At 41.4% G+C, this 21,782-nt stretch overlaps 1 protein-coding gene across 3 annotated transcripts in view; it reads left to right on the forward strand.

Annotated features, from left to right (window-relative positions):
- Positions 1 to 21,782, forward strand: part of GPR149 (G protein-coupled receptor 149) — a 110,976-nt gene that overhangs the window by 7,853 nt on the left and 81,341 nt on the right. Inside the window, exon 1 of one of the 3 annotated variants that reach the window (XM_061452708.1) lies at positions 14,288 to 14,398. The exons of the other annotated variants lie outside the window; for them this stretch is intronic. The gene's annotated coding sequence lies outside the window, so the exon portion shown is untranslated. Of the gene's footprint in view, positions 1 to 14,287; positions 14,399 to 21,782 lie in introns of those variants that run through there. 3 annotated transcript variants of the gene reach the window in all.

Consider the following 21,782-nt stretch of genomic DNA (forward strand, 5'->3'; position numbering starts at 1 on the left):
ATGAAAACATACTGGATCTTTTATAAGATCGACTATGTAGAATGAGATTAAGTGTGTGCAAGACAAGATTTAAATATGTGCTAGTGTGATCTATTTGGGATTTTGGCTTTGTTGTTTGGGGTTTTTTTTTGATGAGCTTATACTCGCTGGAAAAAACTTGCTAGCATGCAGATAAACCTGGAAACATCCTATGATAATTGTGACACTGGCTGCAGCTTCCCTATTGATAGTGTATTTAAAGTTGGAGAGGCTCATATTTTTTGACAGATACAGCGAAATCATTGCAGATACAGTAATCCTGATAGTACAGTTAAGTTAGGTGGAGATTAAAGGATAAGATTTCTCTTGTCAAGATAGTTTTTTAATTGTCTTTTATATGATTTAATGCAGATTAAAGGGAATAATCCAATTTGGGGGGGGATTTAAAAATTAACCAATTCTGCTTGAGCATTTTAGGAGATTAGAAGTCTGAATCAGCTGCTATCCAGTTAAGACTTTCACAGCTTTTGGAAGATGAATTCTGACTTTCCAGCTTCAGTTATTTTAAAAGTAATTCACAAGTTGATACTTTGTTTTTAATTTTCTTCTCATCTTGTGATGGAGAAGCACAGTAAGGTTTTACAGCATAATAATAATGTCTTCTGTATCAGGCTGTAATAAAACAAGAATGCACCTGAAGCTTACTTGTTTGAGCTAAGATACACAGAAAGCTTAGAAAACAATGAAGAGGGGAATATAGATATAGATATATATGGATATGTAATATTTTTCTAATGTTGGTAAAGCTCAGGAAGAGGTGTAATTCAGTGCATTTATTCCTCTTTGAGCTGTGTATGTCCCACACAAGATCGCAGCTGAAAGAAGTTGTGAAACTTTAAATGTTCTGAAGAAGTTCTTTCTGAAGTTTTAAAAATTCACCTTCCAGATCATTTGCTAAATTTAAAAGAGTTTAGTTGCTGGAGTAGGAAAACCAGCTTGACTAAATAAACACCTGAGGAGATGACACCTTACCTGAATGACACTGATGATGCTGGCTTTCCTGTGTAGGTTTTGCTAAAAGAAAGTTAATGAATATGTTTATTGCATTTATTGCAGCTGTAAAAAAATCATGTAGAAAATGACAGTCATAATGTGTTAGTTACATATGTACTTACTTTTCATTTTGTTAAGCTGTGACCTGCTTTGTTTGTATGTATCTGTTTCAACAGAAAACTGCATTAGTACCTTGCAGTGAAATTATGTCTTCCTTGTGATTAGTTGATTCTCAGGAATAACTTAAAAATACTGTGTTAAAGGATCCTGGCACATTTCCATTTTAAATACTAAGAGCCCTCCTGAGTTATAGCCAAAGTAAGATATAAGATGGCAGCAAATGGAGCTTGTACATTTTTGGAAATACAGTCATTGTTATCTTTTGTTTTGAAATGCTGATATTTTACTCTTGCCAGAAAAAGCCTTTCTCCATTCTAGCTTTTGTGAAATTGTGCATGGTCACTGTATAATAAACACAGGCACTGAGAGACCAGCCAAGCTGCTAAACATCCAAGAAGTGGTAGGTGGGCAGAGGTATCCTTGAAGTCACATGATTGCCCAGAAAAGTTTTTGAAACAAAACTTCTAAGTTTGAAAATATTGTTCATAGTGGTTTTCAACATATCTTCTTTGTATTCAGCATGACATATGTTTGGAAACATGTCTCTGATTCTACCCCTGCATGTGAGCATTTCTGCGTGTGTCCAAGTAAGTCTCACTTGAGCTATTTGTTTTTTTTTGTGGGGGTTGTTTTTTTCTTTTTTTTTTACATTAAAAAGAAGTAGTGCAAGAACGTTTAAAATCTTGCAGAAGGTTCTAACATAGCATATACTTACACCATTTGTTCCTGGATGCCTGATCAAGGAGAACCTGCGGATGAAGCACTCCATAGACAGGTAGGAAAAGCCTCATGCGCACAGGCCCTTGTTCTCATGGGTGACTTCAACCACCCTGACACCTGTTGGAAGGACAGTACGGCCCAGCACAAGCAATCCAGGAGGTTCCTCGATTGTGTAGAAGACAACTTCCTTCTGCAAGTAATAGAGGAGCCGACAAGGAGAGGTGCCATGCTTGACTGTGCTCACCAACAGGGAAGGGCTCATTGGAAATGTGACTCTCCAGGGCAGCCTTGGATGCAGCGATCATGAGATGCTCAAACTTGAGATCCTCAGGACAGTGAGAAGAGTGTGCAGCAAGCTCACTGCCCTGGACTTCAAAAGAGCAGGCTTTGGCCTCTTCAGGAACCTGCTTAGTAAGGTTCCACGGGATACAGCCCTAGAGGGCAGGGGGGCCCAAGAGTCTTGGTTGATATGCAAGGATCACCTGGTACAAGCTCAGGAGTGTTGCATCCCAACTAGAAGGAAGTGCCGCAGGAGGGCAAGGAGACCTCCTTGGATGGATAAGGAGGTGCTGAGAGAAATTCAAAGGAAAAAAGAAGCTTATAAAAGGTGGAAGCAAGGACAGGCAGCCTGGGAAGAATACAGGGATGTTGTCCGGGAAGCTAGGGATCAGGTTAGGAAAGCTAAGGCTAATTTAGAATTAAACTTGGCTAGGGATGTTAAGGATAACAGGAAGGGATTCCATAGGTATGTAGTGAATAAAAAACAGACTAGGGAGAACGTAGGCCCACTCAGGAAGCTCTCAGGAGAACCCTGGATTTGGAGAAGGCTGAGGCTCTGAATGACTTCTTTGCCTCGGTCTTCACTGGCAAATGCTCTGACCACACCACCCAAGTCTTGGAAGGCAGATGCAGGGACTGTGAGAATGAAGACCTTGGGCCCACTGTAGGAGAGGAACTGGTTCGAGACCACCTTAAAAATCTGAATGTGCACAAGTCCATGGGTCCTGATGAAATCCGTCTGCGGGTCCTGAAGGAGCTGGCGAATGAAGTTGCGAAGCCGCTGGCCATCATATTTGAGAGATCATGGCAGTCAGGTGAAGTTCCCGACGACTGGAAAAAGGGAAATATAACCCCCATTTTCAAGAAGGGGAAAATGGATGACCCGGAGAATTACAGACCAGTCAGTCTCACTTCTGTGCCTGGCAAAATCTTGGAGCAGACTCTCCTGGAAGGCATGCTAAGGCACATGAAAATCAACAAGGTGCTTGGTGACAGCCAGCATGGCTTCACTAAGGTAGAAATCCTGCCTGACCAATTTGGTGGCCTTCTAAAATGGGGCTACAGAACTGATGGACAGGGGTAGAGCAGTTGATGTCATCTACCTGGACTTGTGTAAAGCGTTCGACACTGTCCCACACGACATCCTTGTCTCTAAATTGGAGAGACATCAATTTGATGGATGGACCACTTGGTGGATAAAGAACTGGCTGGATGGCCACACACAAAGAGTTGTGATCAGTGGCTCAATGTCCGGCTGGAGACCAGTAAGAAGTGGTGTCCCTCAGGGATCCGTGTTGGGACCGTTCTTGTTTAACATCTTTGTCGGTGACATGGACAGTGGGATTGAGTGCGCCCTCAGCAAGTTTGCCAATGACACCAAGCTGTGTGGTTCGGTTAATACCCTGGAGGGAAGGAATGTCATCCAGAGGGACCTTGTCACGCTTGTGGGGTGGGCTGATGCCAACCTCATGAAGTTTAACCATGCCAAGTGCAAGGTCCTACACCTGGGTCAGAGCAATCCCAGGCACAGCTACAGGTTGGGCAAAGAAGAGATTCAGAGCAGCCCTGCAGAGAAGGACCTGGGGGTGTTGATTGATGAGAAAATGAACATGAGCCGGCTTCAGTGTGCGCTTGCAGCCCAGAAAGCCAACCGTATCCTGGGCTGCATTAATAGGAGCGTGACCAGCAGGTCGAAGGAGGTGATCCTGCCCCTCTACTCTGCTCCTGTGAGACCTCACCTGGAGTATTGTGTGCTGTTCTGGTGTCCTCAACATAAAAAAGGACATGGAACTGTTGGAACAAGTCCAGAGGAGGGCCACAAGATGATAAGGGGACTGGAGCACCTCCCATGTGAAGACAGGCTGAGGAAGTTGGGGCTGTTCAGCCTGGAGAAGAGAAAGCTGTGGGGAGACCTCATAGCAGCCTTCCAGTATCTGTAGGGGGCCTAAAGGGGTGCTGGGGAGGGACTCTTCATTAGGGACTGTAGTGACAGGACAAGGGGTAACGGGTTAAAACTTAAACAGGGGAAGTTTAGACTGGATGTAAGGAGGAAATTCTTTCCTGTTAGGGTGGTGAGGCACTGGAATAGGTTGCCCAGGGAGGCTGTGAATGCTCCATCCCTGGCAGTGTTCAAGACCAGGTAGGACGAGGCCTTGGGTGAAATGATTTAGGATAAGGTGTCCCTGCCCATGGCAGGGGGGTTGGAACTAGATGATCTTAAGGTCCTTTTCAACCCTAATTATTCTATGATTCTATGATTCTATTCTATGTTATTTAAGATGATGCAGTTTAACATGCTAGAATTACACTCTGCAGAAAAAAGTATTTCTATTTTTTTTTTATTGGAATAATTTAAAGTACAAGTCCCACCTGCTTTCCATTAGAACTTGAATTCATAAATCATTTACCTGCTTTTGGAAAAAATGTATCTTCCTACCTTGTAAATTCTTTCTTCCTATTTAAGGCACCAGAAAATGGGTTTAATTAGGGCCTTATAAACATACTGGTTCTTCATCAGTCAGCTGCTGTTCTTACAAGGGGTTTTTATTTTGTTTATTCAATTTCACATGTGAGCTGCTGAAATAAGACTGAATGAGCTGATCATATATGAGGAAATAGTGTAATGTCATTGTCTGAATATACCTGGAAATCAAGACTGTCCAAGAGCAATGCCTATGATTAAATGGATGCTTTGAAATGTGGGGCACTGCCACAATAATATGACTGTCTGTTAAAGGACATACTTGTGTGGTAAAATTGTAAGTTACTTGATTATAGAAGAAAATGGAGAGTGGGATGCAGAGCCAAGCCCATTAATGGTTGTCCTGGGTTCAGCAGTAGCAGTCATTTTTCTCCTTCTTAGTAGCTGGTGCAGTGCTGGGTTTTTGACTCTCAGCCTGAGATCAACGCTGGTAACACCAGTGTTTTTGGTTGCTGCTCAGTAATGTTGGTTGCTGCTCAGTAATGTTGGTCAGTAACTCTGACCAAGCACTTTCTGAGTCTCATGCTCTGCCAGGGAGGACGGGAAGCCGAGAAGAAGTAGGGACAGGACAGCTGATCCAAACTAGCCAGAGGTATTCCATACCACAGCATGTCATGCCCAGTATATAAACTGGGGGCAGTTACCCGAAAGGGCTACATCACTGCTTGGTCGGGCTGGGTATCAGTTGGCGGGTGGTGAGCAGTTGTGTTCTCTTCCCTTGTTATTTCCCTTATCATTATTATTATTGGTGGTAGCAGTAGTGATTTGTGTTACACCTTAGTTACTGGGCTGTTCTTATCTCAACCCCTGGGAGTTACATTCTTTTGATTCTCCTCCCCATCCCTCGGGGGGGGGGGAAGGAAGGCGGGGGAGTGAGAGAGCAGCTGCATGGTTCTGAGTTACTGGCTGGACTTAAACCACAACAATGGTGTATCTGCAACACATATCTAGGATAAATCCCATTAAAGGCCTTTCTTCAAAGCATGTCTGGCATAGTTGGATTCGAAATGTGAAAACTTGATCTCAGAATAAAATTCTAATAAATTTTTAAGCAGGAAGAGTGGTTTGGGACAGGAGGTGTCGTGCAGCTCCTCAACCAGAAGAAATCCAACACTTAAAAGCTGAGTCTTAAGTCAACTAATACAAACTGAGAAATTAGCTCTTATTTACACGGTCCATTGATGAATTAATGAGATGGAGTTTTACTGATTTTTCTGCATGTTCTAGACACAACTATTAAAATACTGACTTGAGCCTTGAGTCTTGCAGTATGATGGAGAAGTAAACGAAACAAGCTGTACTTTGTTTAAAAAAAAAATCAACCAAAAAAGCAAGGTTTACAGGGAAAAAGGGTGAGGAAGCATGCCTCTAGTCTGTCAGGTTACAGCCTTCCTCAGTAAGCTGGAGGGAATCCTGGAAACTGCTCTTCTGTTTCACATACTTTAAAGTAAGTATGTAAACTGTGATTTCTGTATTGCAGCTTCCACCAGATGGAGAGAATACTTTTCAGAACCCTTTAGTGTTGCTACTAAATGGAGTGAAGATGCTCATCAAAGAGGTGGATCATTAAGAAACTACAGAAAGCAAAATAGTGACTGATCTGGAAATCTAACATGAGTGTTCCCATTCTTTCCCCTTCTAAGGTTATGAATACATATGTTTGAATACTAACCAGAGTTTCAGTACTATCTCAATTAGGTAATAAATAACACTTTTTTCTTCACTTTTTGCCATGTGCATAATACAGACCACTTGAACAGCATCAACAAATTGAGATTTTTAGTACATAAAATAACTTCAAATCTTGTTTTCTTCAGTACCCACTTAACCATTTGGGTCTCTTGGTTTACTTAGCAAGAAAACGGCATTCTTTCAGAACTGCTTTTGTAGAAATGAAGGCTGCCGCTGAACTCTGCCATGCAGATAAGGCAGCAAGTGTAGAATTGTGATGTCCTGATGGATGGATATTATGGATATCCACATGGATATTATGCTAATAACTTTTCCAGGTAATTCAACTGCTCAGTGGCTCCTTCAAAGAAATGTAATGAGAGGAAAGGCCAGTTCATTATAGTAAAGGAAGTTTTCTCAGCTGTGCTGTCCTAGTGATGACTGTAGAAGTAATCTTGCTGTGCAGCACAGCAGCAGGAGGTTTGGGAGAGTTGAGAATGTCAACTGTACCTCCTGAGATGAAACAGGTACATCTGAGTATACTTAAACTTTAGTCTTTGTAAAAGAGAGAAGGATTGTGTGCTCACAAGGGGAAGAGTTGGGTTGTTTGATGAGCTAGATCAGGGTATGGTGGAAGATGTACTCTGTCCAGTTAAATGAGATTTGCTTTGATCTGAGTTCTTGGGGGAGTTTACAGAGACTGCATGGGGGGAATATGTCTGAGAAACTTTCTTTTGGATTCTGTCAGTTGAGTAAAGCCTTTAAAACAGGAAAATGTAGCAAGGCTGTGTTTCAGCCTGGAGTTTTTAGCACTTTCTCTTCTAGCTCAACTATGTTAGGGCAGGTGGGCAGGAAAGTAAACTAAACTTTAGGGAGACAATACATCAGGTAGTAATTATACTCAGGATAAGAATGAATAAGAGTCTCTTCATGAAAAGTTGTTTGGCAAGTGATTTCACTTAACAGCCCCACTGCTTTATCTCCAGTATTTTGTATCAGTGTAGTGATGTACTGGCATCTCTCTGCCACTGATCTGTGCTCTGCGAGTGAGTTGTACTATCCAGGTTGCAGATTAAAAGTCATTTTCTCACAGCTATACGCCTACTTGCCAAGTTGCTTGTGTTATCAGGTGTTACTCTATTGAAGCTTCAAGCACAGTTCCTGTTCTCCTCTCCAGGAGACGGGTGATTAATTTCTGGTAGATTTTGGATGGAAAAAGGGCCCAGTGGGACATGAGGCGAGTTGCATCAATAGGAGAGATGCATATACAGTTGAGAAGCTGTTTAAGATTTTCTGTATGTAAACTTGGAGAGAAAACAAGGTGCAGTCTTGTGTTGCTCATGATCAAGTTTGAGGAATATAAAGAAATAGAAAACTTCATAATCTGTCCACATCTGCCATTCCTAATGAGCCCACTCTCCTAAATTAAAGGTACTATGTATGTAATTTGAATATATCTTATAATAATAAAATCTTCTTTTTGTTGTTCTTAGGTTTAGCAACAGTAATTTAGATTTCATATTTCCATCTGAAGTTAATTGTTATTCCTCATAGTTCAGGAGGAGCTGCCAATGGATGCCTAATCAAGAGAACTCAAGCTAAATTATGCTTCGTGGCAGTTAATCTTAAATTTTGTGCCAGTGTTCAGTAGAGATCCATCCTGTCCCATAAATAAGAACAGTATTATTCCTTTGGAGAGATTATTGTGTATATGAAACAAGATTTTTTTTGAGTGAAAATTTCTTCTGGCCAAAAGCCACAGTACTTTGCTTCTGCCCTTATTACTTGAAAATTGTGCACCTTTGGCAGCCATTTAAATGCATGTTCCCAACATAATAACTTTCCATACACACTTTTCCCTAGAATGACAGTTAGGGATTGGTAATAAAAAGTGCTATTTTAGGACATGGTGGGGGAAAGAAAGAAGTACTGAATTGTAGAGGAGTTAAGCAAAATACTGGTGCATTACTGTGCACACAGAAAACAAATCCAAAGCATGATAGCCGGTATTGGCACCCATCAGAGAATTCCAAACCCCCTTTGTAAATGACCAGGACTGTGTTTGCTCTGGTAACAGGCTTGGAGCCACACAGAAAATAAAAAGCTGTAAGGTATCCTCAGCACTCAGGCAGACATCTCCTGAAGAAAACAAAAAGTGTCTATCTTCCTGTGGTGCATTCTCAGTCACCTTTGTTACAGCATGTGTGCCTGATCCACTATGTGCAGGAACACAAACGTGCAATCACAAATTCATGTCAGAAGGCAGGATGTGTTTAAAAATGTAGGCATTCCAGATGGTCTCCAAGGAGTAGATGTAATCCATTTGACAGGAGAGTAAATAATAACAAATAATAATAATAGCAACCCCCAAATAACAAGATCTTCTGGCCATTATTAACTTGAAGGGATTTGTACCAGCACTTCAGAGTGGATTTGAAACTTTTATGTTAATCGTAATGAAAGAGCACAGCATTGATCCTTTTCATTGTCACAATGGCTTAATGTGACAAGTGTGTGAAAATCTTAATGAACTGCTGAGCATCAGAGTTCAGAAACCTGAGGAAGTCACAGAGTATAAACCACAGTTGTGCAGATAATGTTGACTACTGGTTCGGAATGCAGAGGTTTCAGAAAAATCAATGTCAGGCTTCAAAAACAAATTTGAAATCTTAAACCAAATGAGATATATTTGATGCTCTTATAGAAAGTCAAAATTACTTCTGATGCCCTTTCCTAGTCTTTTAGATTAACTCTCAGTGGTGCATGGCAGACGGTTTACCTTTGAGATGACAGGTACAGGTCATTATGGCTCCAGACAGGCCAAGTACAGAATTCTCCTCCTTCAGAAAACTCCATCAGGAGCTATGTTCATTTTGATACATAACTGTATTATGTTTTTCTGCAGTATTCTGTTTTCCATCTGGCAAATTACACCATTTAAAGCTGATAACATTTGGTCTAGGATTGCAGAAAGTTGCTTTGCAGTTGCATGAATTCTGTCAAAGCAGGAGGAGGTGCCACACAATTTGAAACTGTTCTTAGTGCAAGGAATAACTCTTAAAATCCCAAAAGGTAGTGCTAAGGCACCACAGAAATTCCTGAATGATTCTTGTGGCTGTGTAATCCCCCAGCATCACAAGGCTGAGACAGGAATCTGAGATTTTTCTATGGCTGCTTTTTTGACTCTTCCATCTCTCCTCAGCCCCCAGTGTGCATTCTAGTGTATGGAATATGATCTCATTGTCGCTTTCGTGCCTCTGTTCTTTTGGGCATTGCAGAGTAACTTTTCCACTCTCAGCTGCTGTGGTTTTGTGGTGTTTATTATTTTGTTTGTTTAGCATTTATACTGTAGGTATCATAGCAGCTTGTTTATAATTGTCCTACATATTGTACACAGTTCAAGTAAATGGTAAACCCTCTTTTCTTGGTATTTGATGGTCAGACTTGATAGTACCACTATGACTATCACATGAAAGACCGATGAAAAGCCACAGCGACTTCATCTTTGTGATGGATATTCCTGCAGCATTTTGTGGTTCCTGGGAGAAGGACTCAGACTACAATTTTTGGCTGCCATACACCCTGTGTTCTCCCTGCCACAGAGGACAGGATTTAGTTGCAGTTATTAAACCCCTGCTTCTCCATTCTTGTGTCAGTGATATATGGATCAGTGTACATATGTCCCAGAGAGCAATCTTAACTGCCTTGCTCAGTTGTGGGGATGAGTTCATGTCCTAATGATTATCCTGCAAATAGTCCATTGGTTTCAGACAAATCATGTGGCTAAGGAGGTTGGGCAGTATGTAGAGTAAATGAAAGTTCTTTCCTTTCTGGTCACATTAAGAGAACTTTAATTCAGTGTGCAGGAAAGAACTGAGTGCTTTGATGGTAGAAACTGTTCCTCTAGTTGCCTCTGATCGGGCTCATGGTGATGCTGTTTGGCAGAATAAATGTAACCACAGCTATCACCTCAGCTCCTTAGAGGTGGTGAAAGTTAGTGTCTTAAACTGCATCCTGTCAGTCACTGGTTTTTGCAAGGAATGTTCTGGTTTGAATGTCCTCATCTTAAAAAACAGCATATTTTATTGTATGACACTTTCATTTGCTAGTTGGTCCAGGGATTTAGATTATAAATAATAAAACTGTTTTGAGAAGACATACCTCATTATAAACAGCTATTGTATCAGAATAGAAATAGATGTATACAGATGAAAAGCTCTGTGGTACAGTTTGAACAGCAGATGCCACATGTCTGGATTGTTAAAAGGAAGCTTGTCTGGTAGTTACTGGGGAGTGGACTGTGCCTTCTAAGTGTGTAGTGAAGGTGGCCATCAGCCTGCATGTCCTGTGGAAAGGATGTGTAAACTCAGCTTCTGTGAGGAAAACCGTAAAAACTTTAAAGAGCTGAAAGAAATCAGGAATATAACATTCAGTTTTCCAAAATACAGTTGAAACTACTATATGCTGTGCATCCTGATTCAAGTTGGAATTACTCATTTTGAGTCAAATTCAGGATTAATGCAAGGTGGACATGCATTTGTTGAAGTTGATAGACTTGCATTCATTCTCACGCAATTTATTTTAATCTAGCAACTCCAGTCATTGTAGATGTTTTATGGGGATTGATAACACTTAAGTCATAAATCTAGATTAAAAGCCCTAGGGTTGCTTGCAGAAATTTGTTTTGTGGCAGTGATGAAATGGCTCTGCTGTTGCTTTTTTAAGGGACTTCTTTTAGGGCTGACCTAAACTAGTTACATCCCTTGTTCAAGTTATTTTCTAATTTCACATGCAATAGAGAAAGAGTGACTGAGTTGGAGTAGCTCTTAAGGAATCTCAGTGGTATCAGTTTGACTGACTGGCTTCTTGCTGTGAAGAAAATCTCACCTCTCTGTTCTAATGCCACTGGCTAATACTCGTCACCTGTAGGCCGCTGTGCTACAGCTAATAACTGCTGCTGCACGGTTGCACTAAGATGTGTTGGAAGAATTGTTCACTGCGTCAGCTTTTCTACCTCAGCTATGAATTTTGTTATAAAGAAAGATGTGCTTGGTGTCACTGCCATGGAAGAGCTCAGCTGGAATTTCAAATGCCAAAGGACATGATGACCTGCAGCATAACTGCTACTCCCAACTGTTTTACAGGAAAGAATAGCTTAAGATACACATTCACTCCTGTGCTTCATGTCTATTGCCATAGATGAAGAGAATGTTTTAGTATAGAAGACCTTGAGAAGGCAATGCTGATTTTAATTTTTTTTTTTTTTTTTTTTTTTTTTTAGAACTTCTGGTATTCTAACTAAACTGCTAATGACCCCTGGCTGCTCTTGTAGGCATGGTGCACAACGCTGGTCTTTGGAAATGCTTCTATTAGTTTTTCAGCTGATAAGATAGCTTCAGTCTGAACAGAACAAGTCAGATGAAATCTTACTTTTAAAATACACCTATAGATTATGTTATCTGCAATCATAAAATAAATAAAATACACCACTAAATAGAACCAAAGGGCAAATGTGACTAGTCAGATAAAATTAAGTGAGTCAGGACTGACATGAAAAATATGAAAGAAACAGCAAAACTGAGTAAAGTGTCTGAATTATGCAATATATTTGCTGATGCAGAATTGCCCTAATATTGACCTAAATGGATTGCTTTTTGTTACTCTGTTATTCAGACTTGCCATACAGTGAAGAATTCTAAAATGCAAAACTGAAGCAGACTTCTCAGTTTTCACTAGTTACCTTGTTGTGGTCAGTATCTGACAACAGAAATATGAATCATAAAGTATGATTCTTAAACAGGGGAAGTTTAGATTGGATATAAGAAGGAAATTCTTTCCTGTTAGGGTGGTGAGGCACTGGAATAGGTTGCCCAGGGAGGCTGTGAATGCTCCATCCCTGGCAGTGTTCAAGACCAGGCTGGACGAGGCCTTGGGTGAAATGATTTAGCGTTAAGGTATCCCTGCCCACAGCAGGGGGGTTGGAACTAGATGATCTTAAGGTCCTTTCCAACCCTAATTATTCTATGATTCTTTTGCACATGTCTGAAATAAATGCAGGTGTTTGGCAGCAGGAGCATCACAGACCCCCAGACATACAGGCACAACAGAACATCTTTTGTTGAGCAATAAACGAAACCCTATTTCTTCCACATGCACCAGACAGAACAGCTGCAGCTGGTGTTGCAGTGTTGCTGACCTGGGCCATCGTTCAGCAAAAGGAAGCAAGTGTTTTTCCCTTTTTCTAGGTGCTGTGCAGCCATGAATGGGCAGCTCTGCTTTATAAGCACATGCTTAATGCAGGTCTCACAGTAAGAGGGCTTAGTGCTCTGTAGATGAGAGAGGAAGTGTTGAGCTTATACAGCACACACACATTTGTTTGCCCTAAATGATCACCAAAGGCAGGTTTTATACCCTAGGGAAAAAACTTTCCTGGATTCTTGGTGTTAGACGTCTTGTGCCATCAGAAAGTTTATTTTGTTCATTTAAGGAACTAATCTACTAATAGGTCTTGGAAAAAATTCAACACAGGAGTGATATTTTCTCACTGAATATGGATCACTATTCATACTCAGTCTGAAAATTTAGTCTGAAAGCTGTTTGAATTATTAACTTTTGCTTGGTGATTGCTTTGTACCTCAACATAAGAGATTCTTCCTTTGCCTTTCTTCTTTTTTCCAATGAAAAGACAGTGACATTGATAAATGGCTATGAACACCACAGTGCCAGTTTTAGGATTGCCTTTTTTTTTTTTTTTAAATCAGTACTCCATTTTTCAGCTATTATGGGGCAGTTTTCTTTATTCAGTTTGTGCAGTTTAGTTGGTGGTGGGGATTTGTTTTTTTTTTTCTAAAGGAAAAAATTTAATATATTGGAGTGGATTTCCATAAAGTCAGAAGCCCAAGGCTGTGGAGGAATGTGCTGAATTTTCATGTGCACACTACATTTCCATGCATAGATCAAATTAATTGTGTGCGTGTTTTTGCTTGGGGCCTTGTGCTTTCTCTTTTGGAACAGAGGGAGTATTTTATTTTGTTTTATCTTGGAACAGCTTTACATACTGTTGCCTACGGATCAGTTGGACCCTCTGCAGCTCATGTTTGCTGCGGGATAGTAGTAGAGACAGTGGGAAAGTCGCGAATTAGACTGTATTTATGCTCTGGGACTGTAATAAAGCTGAAGGTGCAATAGAGACTTGGTTCTACTGAGTTGAAAGTGCCTTTACAGCCAGACTGAACTCAAGCTGCCAACAGATTTTGCCGTGTCATCTTGGACCCCTTCTAAGAAAAAATGAGAGAAAACTGCAGCAAGGGTAGATGAGTTGCGTCACAAGTGATGCTCTTCCTCTAACCAAGCACATTTCACCTGAGAATGTAACCAAACAGTCCTAACATAGAGTGGTCCCAGGGATTTTCCCTCTTGTATTTGAAGGGCAGTCAGTCTCTGAGCTAGCATAGGTGTTCATGGTTTCTTGGCTTTTCTTGAAACACAGGCGTAGTCTGTCTTAACTTGTATCTGAAAGTAAGACCAGTAAAGAGTGTTTGAGGTTGAGTTAGTTTAGCAGAGGTAGAAGTGAGATCATAAGAATTGTTATACTGTTTTGGACTGAGTTCAGCATAGAATATAGCTATGAATGGAGAGACAGTTTCTGGTATTTTTTTGTTGGCACTGCAACTTTAATGGTAATATATCAGATGTATAAAAGGAATCTGAAAGAGCTACGTGAGAAACAAAGAGCATGAACTGCAGACACACCTGACCTGGGAGAAAAGGAAAGCTAGAGACATAGATATGGGGTGTCCCACATTGTAATTACGTGACTGAAGCTAGGCTGATTCTCTTTGCTCTCAATATGGTTTATTATTGTTATTACTGTCACAGTTACTGTCATCCAGTGTATTTTGCCAAGTTTAAACCACAGCATTGTTGGTAACAGAATTCAGCATGTTTAGATTTCTTTCTACTCGCCCACCAGGTAAATCATAGCTTGTACTCAAGGCATCCATGCTTTGGCCTTTTCCTCCTCCCTTTGACCAGCATGGAAATGGCCCTAGTGGGATTTGGCTGCTGAGCAGCAGGAGTTTGGAGAAGAAAGTGGTTAGTGTAAACCTGCATATCCTGTTTATCCTGACAGCATGCGCCGCTGAGAAATAATGATGTGGCCAAGCTGACCATAGAGAATGCTAGTATTTAATCAACCTTGTTGTTCATAGTGGAGCAGTGTTTTTCAGTGCTGGCAGACAAAGGTGGCTCATGTGTGGGCCATGGAATTAATAATTTAATGCAGATGCTCCATTGTTGTGCCTTGCCAGTAGGTGAGTGTGGTCTGAGTAGCATCATGGAAGGCAGAACACATCATCAAAGCGTGTGTTGTGTTCCTGGCTATATCCTGAGTGTTGGACTTGGCAGGCAATTTTACAAAATAAGTAGAGGAAGGTAGAGGCCCATAAAGTGATGCTGACATGTGTACTGTGTTTCAGCAGGCACCCTTGGGAAGAGACATTCATTCAGTTCCCAAACTTTTGAGATGTTGTGTAGAAGGAAAACACACGCAAATGACTTCTAAGCTTCCAGTTACATGCAGCAGTTACAGCAGTACTTGAATATAAATGCCAGATACAAACTCAAGGACAGAAACATCCCTGAAATTCTACCTACATAAACTGATGAAATCAGTGTATTTGCTTGGGCAGGAAAGAATTTCATGCACTTTTCTAAAATAAAACTGACTCTTCCAAGGCCCCAAGCAACTGTCCCTTCAGAATGTCACTGCAGCTGGAAAACTCTGAATCCCAGAGCCTTCCAATTTGGGTAGCTGTGAAATAGCCTCAATCTTGCTATTTGGTCAGGAGATTGCAAAGAGAACTATTGCTGTTATAAATAAGGTTCTACAGAGAATGGTGCTCTTCTCTTCCAGCTCCATAGGGTTGTGCTCTGTCGGGCAGTGTTACAACTAAGCAACCTGAAGGACTGGCACACCTGATGCATACCTGATGCATAAAGACACATGTTAGCTGTGTGTCAGGGCAACACTGTTCTTTGGGAAACAATACTTCCAAGTGATAAAAATGCAGGGAGAAGAGAGTTTTTTTAGCTATTTGCATTAGGAATGGCCAGTTGCCAGTTAAAGTAGTTGTATGAGAGTAAGAAATAGTTTGCATGCCATGTGTATATACGTTCAGGTTTAGTGTTAATCCCGACTTTGTTGTTTGTAGAAAGTTCATCTGCAATATGTTGAAAAATCACTTACACCTAGTATCCACCATTGGCTGGCATGATACCTGTATGTATCTTACAGAAAAAGGAAGTGGAAGAAATCAATCAGGATTAGGAATGGTCCTTTGAGAGAGAGAATTGTATTTAAATAGTGTAATAATTAATTTGGGAAGACTGCAAGGGGAATAACTGTAACTGTTCTTGGATTGTAAAATTTAAATTCCTTTCTTGGTTACACAGATAATGCTCCTCTCCTCCTTCCCACTTTCATTGTTACCTTCAGGGACTACAGCAAGTTTTTCTCGTTATTAGCTGATAATCTTACTTTATCTGGCTGAGGGGAATGCACTCCCTTCTTCTCTCCCTCCCTCCCTCCCTCCCTCCCTCCCTCCCTCCCCCCTTCCCTCCCTCCTTCCCTCCCTCCCCTCCAGTGCTCTCTGGCTACAGAAAATTTGTTTGTCTGTTAATTCTCATTATTAGCTCCCCTATGTACTATGCAGTCTTCCTCTTTTAGCCTCCTCTATTACTACATTTTCTCTTGCCTTTGCTATCTCTTTCCATATACATACTCTGAAAAAGTTTGCCAACCCTGCTGTTGTTAATGTTTATACAAGCTAGTTCACGTGAACAAAATTAGGATGTTGTTTAGCCAAACTGTCTCACTGCACATTTTGATTTCCTAGATTTATGATAGAGCAGCTGTGGCTGAGTCCCATTTGAAAAACTTTTGGGATTTTTTCCTGTAAGTGTGAAATGATATAAACCCTTGGAATGGGAGAAAGGTTTTCTCTATCTAAAGCAGTAACAGTAAAACCTGTTTATGTTCAGGCTATTTGTAATACAGGACTGATGTATTCTTTCACCAATGGATTTCTACCTAGAAGAATTGACTTTCTGATAAGAATTAAACCTGTAGCTTCCTGTTTTACTACTTGCATGTGGGCCATATTTTGCAATAAAACAAGCTTAGCAGTGTCATTCTACTTCTTCCCTCTCTGCCAAACTTCATCTGGGAAGAGTAGTGAAATAGAGTGGACACAGGGAAAAGTGATACAGAATTAATGGGAACGTGCTCTTCAGGCATTGTCAGCAGCAGTCAGGGCCTGGCTTGTTATCTAGACATACTAACCTGAGCTTCAGTTCAACAATACAGGAAATGGGAATGGGTGCTCTTAAAAGGAAACCCTTCTGACTTCGCAAACGTAGGTCTGTATTGAAACAAGCAAAGAATATACCAGGGAATATCACATCAGCTTGAAATGAACAGAAACAATAAATAGGGTTGATGATAAAGTAAAACTATTCCACCTCCTCACGTCTTTTAACAACTTCAGCAGCCATCCACTTATTTGACATCAGTCCTAGCAAACATGCAATACATTTCTTATAATAAAGATATGTTTATCGCATGTTTTTGACAGTTTCTGGCATTGTCCCAGAATTTGAGACAGGTTAAGGCTCAACAGTGGTTGAGCAATTTCTGCTGATTCCTCAAGAAGGCAAGTGGAGGGAGTATTGCTGGACAGGCAGCATATAAATGTGTAGTTGCGTTTTCGCTGCTCACATTCCTGTGTTAGGAATGAGGGCTGTGCTCTAATCTAAAACATAAAGCTCACACAGTGGGTTTTTTTTACTTTCTTACGTGCTGTTATTTTCTAACCTGTCATTTCCACTTCCAAAAAGAATCAAATAAACACAGGCAATAGAAACCCACTTCTTGGCACAATCAAGTCTTAATTGTCATTGCTGGTGGTGGAGAATAAGAAAATAATACAAATATATGGTGAAAAGCAGAAAGTTCTCCCTCAGGATCAGCCATCTACCTACGTTACTTGTGAGTGCCAGTTTGTTTCTTAAGCCATTTGCCTGTTTGGTTAAAGAAACTGGAAACATCCCAAAATCCTTTGGTTGCTAGCAATCCCAGGAAATTCTTGGGAAGTTAACTTCAGAGGTGAGAGCACTGGGCCAATTTCCAGTAAATAATTTTGAGCCCAGTTGTTGTAAGGATTTGTGTCTCCCTAAAAACTCCCCAAACTGCCATTCTTCACCAGAAATTATACCTGATTATTTTAAAATTAGCTGAAAGAGGGAGGTCACAAGCAGTTCAGCTAGCATACCAAGCAGGCCTGAGTGCTTGTGAATTGTGCATGTGTGTGGACAGTTTGCGCACAAGCCTGATGTCACAGTCACCATCTGACCAAAACTAGTCAGCACTGAATTCTGCCCTCAATTAGTTGAAGGAGGTTCCCTCTAGAAAGAGTTCAGGAGTGGACAGTCCAGGAAGATTTGATGTAAAGGACCATTTGGGGTTTTGTAGTCTTCCTTTGCCTAGCAAAGCATACTGTTGATATCTAGAGTAATTTAGGTCCTGTTAGAGGCCTGTTTTCAAGAAGAAGAGGTCTTAGAGGCTCCATGACTCCAAAGTGTTGACAGAATGACTATTCAAATTTGAAAATGAAAACTTTTTTTCAAAACTCAGTGTAACAGTTGTCATTTGAATCATGATGCCACATGTTCTGGTACTATTAGAGCTGTAGTTTGCATTAGTTTTGTAGCTTGGAGAACTGTCTGCTTTATGATACTGCATCATTCAGTTCCAATTTCTAGCTGTGTACAGACTTTTCTCTATAGCCCTCTCCCCTCCAGTATAAATGTGTGTTTGTATTCTGAGTGTGAAGGAAGGCAGGACTCAGCCAGAAGGCCTCTGAAGAGATTGAAAGGGTAGGCACTGCAGCTTCATTCCTTGTGAAATAGAGGGAGTGAGAGAGGGAAATTAAAGAATTTGGGGAAGAGGAGAATATGAGTCGTGTCTGGCTGGAGAAGGGAGGCTGACAGTGTTCTGAGTGAGATTGGGTAGAAAAAGGAAATCAAATTCTCAGATTACCTGGAGAGGTTTGTGGGGAAAGGGAGCACCAAACATTCTGACACTGTGAAGTTTAATTTACTACATGGACCAAGGGAGAGCTGGGCTGTGCTGGAAGAAGCTTGGCTCAGCATGGACCTAAGAAGGTAAGTAAGTTTCTGTGGGAATTCATAGAATCATAGAATAGTTAGGGTTGGAAAGGACCTTAAGATCATCTAGTTCCAACCCCCCTGCCATGGGCAGGGACACCTTACACTAAACCATCTCACCCAAGGCCTCGTCCAGCCTGGTCTTGAACACTGCCAGGGATGGAGCATTCACAACCTCCCTGGGCAACCTATTCCAGTGCCTCACCACCCTAACAGGAAAGAATTTCCTTCTTATATCCAATCTAAACTTCCCCTGTTTAAGTTTTAACCCATTAACCCTTGTCCTATCACTACAGTCTCTAATGAAGAGTCCCTCCACAGCATCCCTATAGGCCCCCTTCAGATATTGGAAGGCTGTTATGAGGTCTCCACGCAGCCTTCTCTTCTCCAGGCTGAACACCTCCAACTTTCCCAGCCTGTCCTCATGCAGGAGGTGCTCCAGTCCCCTTATCATCTTGTGGCCCTCCTCTGGACTTGTTCCAACAGTTCCATGTCCTTTTAATGTTGAGGACACCAGAACTGCACACGATACTCCAGGTGAGGTCTCACAAGAGCAGAGTAGAGGGGCAGGATCACCTACTTCGACCTGCTGGTCACGCTCCTATTAATGCAGCCCAGGATACAGTTGGCTTTCTGGGCTGCAAGCGCACACTGCCGGCTCATGTTCATTTTCTCATCAACGAACACCCCCAAGTCCTTCTCCACAGGGCTGCTCTGAATCTCTTCTCTGCCCAACCTGTAGCTGTGCCTGGGATTGCTCTGACCCAGGTGTAGGACCTTGCATTTGGTATGGTTAAACTTCATGAGGTTGGCATCAGCCCACCCCACAAGTGTGTCAAGGTCCCTCTGGATGGCATTCCTTCCCTCCAGGGTATCAACCGAACCACACAGCTTGGTGTCATTGGCAAACTTGCTGAGGGCGCACTCAATCCCGCTGTCCATGTCAGCAACAAAGATGATAAACAAGAACGGTCCCAACACGGATCCCTGAGGGACACCACTCGTTACTGGTCTCCAGCTGGACATTGAGCCATTGACCACAACTCTTTGTGTGTGGCCATCCAGCCAGTTCTTTATCCACTGAGTGGTCCATCCATCAAATTGATGTCTCCAATTTAGAGACAAGGATGTCATGCAGGACAGTGTCGAACACTTTGCACAAATCCAGGTAGATGACATCAACTGCTCTACCCCTGTCCATCAGTTCTGTAGCCCCATTTTAGAAGGCCACCAAATTGGTCAGGCAGGATTTCCCCTTAGTGAAGCCATGCTGGCTGTCACCAAGCACCTTGTTGTTTTTCATGTGCCTTAGCATGCCTTCCAGGAGAATCTGCTCCCAGATTTTGCCAGGCACAGAAGTGAGACTGACTGGTCTGTAATTCCCCGGGTCATCCATTTTCCTCTTCTTGAAAATGGGGGTTATATTTGCCTTTTTCCAGTCATTGAGAACTTCACCTGACTGCCATTATTTTTCAAATATGATGGACAGTGGCTTTGCAACTTCATTCGCCAGCTCCTTCAGGACCCGTGGATGGATTTCATCAGGACCCAGGGACTTGTGCACATTCAGATTTTTAAGATGGTCTCGAACCAGAGTACAAAGAGTACTAATTCATAACGGATACAAAAGCCAAGCTGAACTGATGCAGCAGGTATGGTGTGGTCCCCGATGACAGGATCTTTGCTTTAGGATATTTCTGCTTGAAAATTTGGAGATGTGAAGGCTACAAGCAGGAACACTGATAGAGATACTTACTTTTTTTACTATTTAGGCTTATAAGTAGAGATGGACAATAATAGTTTCCAGTTCTCATTTATTTATAATTTTATCTTAATCATGACCCCAAATAATAAATCTCTGTGTTACGCAGGAAAGGAATTCAAAGTTCAGAGAAGCTCATTTGGGCAAAGTCTTGCAGTGTGGAAAGTCGAACACTTGGTGAACTTTTTAATCGCAGCCTGATGCCTTAAGCCCAGGCCATTCTTCACTTTTCTTTTTGAAAGAAAGAAGAGCTGAAATGATGTCATACCTTCCTGGGCAAAAGAGCTGTTAGACTGCATTAGTGTCAGTTTAGCATGAGAAACGCTTTCAGAGCAGCTTGCCAGGAGACAAAATGAGTTTGATGAGCATTGTCTTTGGACAAATCAGCTGAGATCACCTTATTAGAGCAAGATGTCTGAAACATGCCAGGCTTGAGCAAAAACTAGAAGATGGGCTAGAGCAGGAGGAGACAACACATCAAAACAAATGAGTGTCGATGAGTCAGGGAAGGCAAAAGAGCTTTGCGTTGTATTGAGCCAGTTAGGCCCCTTGTGTGTGCTATAGAGGAGAGAATCTGAAGTTCTATTTGGCAAACTCTGTGAGAAGCTATTGTTATAGTTAGTACTACCACTGATAAAAATACAAATCATACTGTTTGTGTTCTGTGAAGGGGAGATGTCAATCCTGTCGGGTTCTCTTTCTCTGCCTCTTTCCACTCTCTGACAAATAGGCATGATTATAGAAAGATGCTGGAAGCTGCAGTGGGCTCAATCATATTTTGGCAGTGCTTCTAGGACATGTGACTTTCCCCTACATTTCTTTTTCCATAATGATCACTCTGTATATTCCTGACAGAAGTTTTTGGGCTCTGTGTTTGGTGTCACAAATTGAAACTGCTGAGACTGCCAAAATGGAATTCTTCCTTCTGCCCAGGTTCTGTGGTCAAACTCAAAATCCCTTTACACCACAAACATAATACTGTTGGCAGACTAAATTACAGTGCCGTTGCTTCCCAATTGATTTGAAATGTAGTTGCAATTTGTAGTGAAAGAAAGTGGGCAGACAGATCTGTAGTGAAAGAGTAATGTGGTCAAAGCACTACATGACAGTGGGGCATGAAATGTCATTTGAGAAGTTACTGAGAAGGAATGGGGGCTCATTAGGTGTCTGAAAATATTATGTGATCCTTTAAACATCTTTTGACCTTCAGAAAACACTTGAGTTCTCAGTGAGACTGGGAAGGCATTATTTTGTTATCTTCCTGTACCAGATACAGAATGCATGTGACCTCGTATCCTTAGGTGAAGATAGGCAATTTATCACTGAGGAAGATCACAAATTCGAGTTTTTCTTCCAGGCTGTACTTCTTTGCTTCTCACTGTGGGGACTAAAAAACACAGGGATTGAAAATAGTTCAACTGGTTTTTATCATTGACATACATGAATGCTCTGTCCAAGCTGCTGTTCAAGCTGGTATCGATTTCTTTAACA

Source organism: Pezoporus flaviventris, unplaced genomic scaffold (assembly GCF_033815535.1).
Source record: "Pezoporus flaviventris isolate CSIRO_AGI_PZ_B2104156 unplaced genomic scaffold, CSIRO_AGI_Pfla_v1 ptg000013l, whole genome shotgun sequence".
Taxonomy (NCBI): domain Eukaryota; kingdom Metazoa; phylum Chordata; class Aves; order Psittaciformes; family Psittacidae; genus Pezoporus; species Pezoporus flaviventris.